This window comes from Phalacrocorax aristotelis, chromosome 7 (genome assembly GCF_949628215.1).
Source record: "Phalacrocorax aristotelis chromosome 7, bGulAri2.1, whole genome shotgun sequence".
NCBI lineage: Eukaryota > Metazoa > Chordata > Aves > Suliformes > Phalacrocoracidae > Phalacrocorax > Phalacrocorax aristotelis.
Window position 1 is genome coordinate 14732185 of NC_134282.1, and position 5208 is coordinate 14737392.

The following is a 5208-nucleotide window of genomic DNA, read 5'->3' on the forward strand; positions in this document are numbered from 1 at the left end:
CTTTTATAGAGATGAAAACATAGCATGCAACCACAAGGTAACTACTTGCACCATCATGGCATATACACTGTGCAATAAGCTGGGCGGTTCAACACAGAACAGATCAAGTCAAAATGACGGAACCAAGCATTTGATCCATCTGCTTGGAAAGCTTGTCTTAAATACAGACAAGACAATCTAGAAAATACCAAAAAATTAAATACTTTATTTCTTTATGCTATAAGGCAGCTTCCTAGCCATCATCCTTTTTTTTTTTTTTTTTTAGTGCATAGCACTTCTTTGTAGCATATATTAATCAGGAAATTAACCTGATGTTATTCTCCCTCACTACCAGAGAGTTTGAAGTCATTTGCATTAAAACCATGTACAGTGTTGCTTAGTAACAGAGACAGTGGAATAAAGCCATAAATTGGGAGGAAGAAGATGAGGCAGGAGGAAATCATAGCAGCATAAAAACTTTTATTGGCACTTAAGCGTATTTTCCCTGATTGAAGCAGAATTCATGAAACAATTACAACCCCATGACAAAGGCTGGTAATGATTAGCCGTTAAGAACTACTGTTATTTTCTGTCAGTTCAGAAGCTGGTTTTGTTTATTTCAGAAAAGGAAACATCAAGTCATCTTTGGACTACCCAAAACTGAAGGCACAGATTAGCACCAGCTAATTATCCAGTGCCAGCATTTCACTGAAGCTCCCACTGTAGAATAGGAGACTTGTGTAATAATTTATAGCTGTAATTAATTGTTGTCGCCCAATCAGAGTTCTTAAAGTAGTAATATACACTTCAGTACCCAGTACTTGCATTATGCTGTACAACAGCGGAAAACATATAATCCAATTATAGCGAAGAAATTATTGGAGAAAGTTGTGAAACAATTTTAATAAATTTAGTCAGATATGTTGACAGAAAGATAAATGTTGTAAGAAGAAAAATCAGTATTGTAGTAAAGTCATGTCTACACAAAGTCTTTCAAACAGTTCAGCAACATTTGTACCACGGTGTAAACAAAGATGCGCCTTTCTCAAAATAGCTAAAAATTACTTCTACCGAGTCACAGAACATAAAAGGTTTTTCATTTTAAAGGTCATACAACAAGGCTTGCACAAAACAGAGAAATTTTACCATTCTTCATAGCAGGGACCCAAACACGGCCCTCTGCCTTGGTATTCTCAAATGTTGTTAGAATCTTGGCTTTGATTTAATCACATTATTTTAGTAAACTTTGAAAGGTCCAATCCTAACCCTATCATTTAAAAAAGTTGCTCAAAGCTTTAGACAGACAACAGCTTACTCCCAACACCACTTCAGAGCCCACCATCAGCATGTAACCATAAAGCAAGGTAAAAATGCAGCAGTCCCCATCCCCACCCAGCAGATACATCTGTCAAACAGATAAGTATTGCAGGACACTTTCTCTGTCCAGGAGAAGAGGTGACCACCTTCATCCTGTGCTTATGCCACCAATTCCTTGAAGAAGCAGGGGTTTCCTGTTCTGCTCTTCCAAGAAAGCATCGAGTTGTATGGAGTTCACAGGGAGAGAGCCCCACCAGGGCAGAAAGCACTGTGATTTCTCTGTCCTCTCCCAATTCACATGAGTACCCTGCTTCCCCTGTATTGTTGTTGACCTCTTTCTTATGTCTAATCTTAAAATGAAATGTTGTGCAGACAAAGGAGACAAGTCCATACATTTGCTTTGTAAATTCTTTTGTATATTTATGATGCTGGATAAACAACAATACAATTTAGAAAACTATCTACATTTTAAAAAAAAAAGATAATTTTTTATTACAAAAATATCTGAGCTTACCTCATAACTCTGAATTCATAACATGAACCTTCGAAGATTTCTCTTTACAAAGACCCCACCACAGTTTAAATACCCTTTTTGATAGACAATAATTTTTAAACCTTTTCTGTCATCTCAAGAATAGGAAAGACAGAAGGGCTAAAACCACTTCTCTGCAAGAATTGTCATATAACACATGAAATGTGCATTTAGAAGCAAGGCCAGAACGTACTACAGAAATACAAAGTATTAGAGAAGTACTAAGACTAGACTCAGGCTAACCCTGCTTCCGTTTGTATATGTAGTCTGCCATTTGCTAGAATACATTGCCTCTCAGGAAGCTATTTTAAGACTGAAAAATAATAATATAATCTTTTGACCACAGCCTTTTAAAACAGCTACTTAATTTACAACATCACACCCATCAACCCAGTATCAAGTGCATCCACAGAGTCGCAACAATTTTCTTTTAAAGTTTCATTGACAGATTGTTAAATACTCCCCAGTTTGCCAGATTTTCCAAGAAATACAAACCTCCATTAAAAAATGCTGCTGTGAAAGACAATTCTGTGCAAAGTTAGATACACAAATAAAAATAAATCAAGCTGAGACATCGTCCCATGTGATTTCCTGAGGGAGAATACCCCATAGGATTTCCCGAGCTGGGAACAAAACAATAAGAAACAATCCATGAATTAATGCTCAAATCCAAACATAAGCACTTTATACATCAGAAAAATCACTTTTATCCCCTCTAAAACTTTTTAAAAATGTAAGTACTGTTATTTATCAGCTCCCTAGTGAAAAATATTTGTGGGTTTTAAAAAAAAAGAAAAACATGAAGCAAAACAGATGCTGCAGTGCAGAGAGCACAGCAAAACAAGGAACAGTTGTTTGCTTGCTCTCCAGCGTACCATCCCCATTATTTGCAACCATGCAAGACCTCAGTAGGCCATGTGCTGAGCCAGGATGCAGCCCTACTACCTTGGGAGCTGCACACGTGCATCTGAGATCAGGATTTGGCCACACACTTTGTTTCTCAGCCCAAAAAGCATAATCCTTGCAATATAACTTCTTACAGATGCATAGGCAGTCATGGCTACAGTATAACTTCACCGTGGCAGAGCTCACGTTCTCTGCGTCGGACACAGCTCACAGATATCATGCTTGGACTTTCATCAGGACATCGACCAATAAAACATGAAATGAGACTATCTGTTCACTTCATTTACCAGCTAGCACAAAGAGCAAGGAGCTCTTCATAATTCTGTCACGTCAAAGCCCACCAAACCGTCAGCTTACCCCAGAAAGCAGCACTGTCCTCTTGCTGTCAGGCAGCCAGTGGCCAGCGAGCCTGTGGCACTAGTCCTGCAGCCTGGTGCAAGCCCCCAGCTGAAGGGGAAGGCAGTTACACCAATCTTTTGCTCCCCCCAGCACAAAGAGTTTGTTTTCCATGCAGCACAGGGCTCACAGAGACCCAAGCCCAAACAGGGGTGCCCCGCTACAGAGGAGAGAGGCGGCCTGGGTGCTCTCCTGCACAGCTCCTGACAGGGCTCTGCCCCAAGGTATGCACCAGGCTACAGCCCGGCTGCTGGGAGAGCAACCTCAGTGCCCTGGGGGCACTTATGGGCCTTAACGACCCTGACAAGCACCACCTACGAACTCTCCACCCTACCCTTGGCCCAGGACCCCATTTCAGCCCAGCCGGGGACTCTCTGTCCCAGCTCCAGTGACACTGAAGGACACTGGTCTCTAGACCCGCCCCAGCCCAGCCTGTCCCCAGCCCCACAGCCCTGTCTGGCTGTCCTAGGCTGTGTCTGACCCTGGTGCCCCTCACCAGGCCTCATCCTGAAACAAGAAATCTGAGAGGTTTGAAATTAGTCTGGTTGGGGACTCTGGGATTAAGAGCTGGCTGTAGCAGAGACCGGGATGTAAAATTTTTCCACACAAGTTTAGCTAAATCCTACATTGCATTGCATCCTACATAAGCCACACTTCAGAATTCATAATGAGGGAGTGCTTTGGATGGGATTGCCAAAATAATTTCAGTCACGTTTTAGCATCTAGCTGCTTTTTAAGACTCAGTCTCACCTGGCGGCAAGTCTGAGTTTAGTTGGAGATTTAACTCAAGGTTTCTTCCAAACCTAAAGAGTCCACCTGACAAGCATTAAAAAAACAGGCAGTGAAGAGATGCACAGGGCAGTCTGGGTTTGGCCTAGCGCAAAACTCCTTAGCAGGCAGGTCAAATGAGATATTTAGAGTCCTGAACTTGTAGCTACACTCTGTTACCATTTTCTTCTCGGCTCCCTAGACCAGAATCCAGACTTGGTTTCCATGTTTCAAAGTTCAACCAGTTTTATCCATTCATAAACAGCTTTTTCTCAAAATGTTATTGTTTCTTTTTGCAACACCTATGAGGGGAAGTTTTGGCACTCTGTAGCACTGGAAAATTTTAATAACAGATGGTTCAGACAGCTATCAGGAGTAACATGTTATCCAGCTTTGGGTCAAAGCGATAGACTAGCTAACTTGTGAGAAACTTTCTATCAGTTTAGAGGCTACTTGTAAGGCAGAGGCTAAACTGATGGAATAATTTACTTACTAGACATCAGCTTCAGATTTCTCAACTCTTGCTGCAGTTCATAACAGCAGGCAAACTCTCTGCCATTCATTAGAAACAGTGTTGGCCTTGTGCTAAGGTCACAGTTCATGATGCTGAAAACATTAATTTATAGCAGACAAATACAGCCTGTGATAAGCTTGGAACAATTAGAAGAGGCCTTGGCAGAACTTTAGCACAATTTGAGATGTTTTTTGGCTTCTTGTCCCTTGGAATGGTATTCCTCTAATAGGTGTTGTTTCACAGGAAATCATTAAGATCAATACACTTGAACTACCTTTGACTCTTTCAGAATTTGCAGTCTCTCCCACCAAACAGCTTACAAACTCTGACAGCAGGATATACAGTTCAAAGATGGCAGGAGAGACTCTGCTTTACGATGTTATTTGTACATTCTGGAAGAGGCATGAGTCACGGTGACTTACATTTATGATGAACTGTTTGTATTGTGAACACGTGCTTTACAGGGTTCATCATTTTCCCTGCAGAGCCTGTAAAACCTTGGAAACATTGATGCTAGAGACCTGCAAAAAGTATACAATTCTTCAAACCTTGCAGATTTGCAATGAGGAATGTTCTTAGATTACAAAACCTATGAGTTATTTGACCCTGCATGTAAAATATAACTCCCTTCTCTCCCCTAGCCTTAAAACTTGGTCTAGCTGGCAAACCAAACAGAAATTACTCCTTTCAGGATTTGTGCAAGAGTTAAAAACAACAAACTGAAAAAATTTAGTTCTGAATAACATTGAAACGAGACTTCAGAGGAGCTAAGACAAAAAAAAAGTAAATAAAAGCT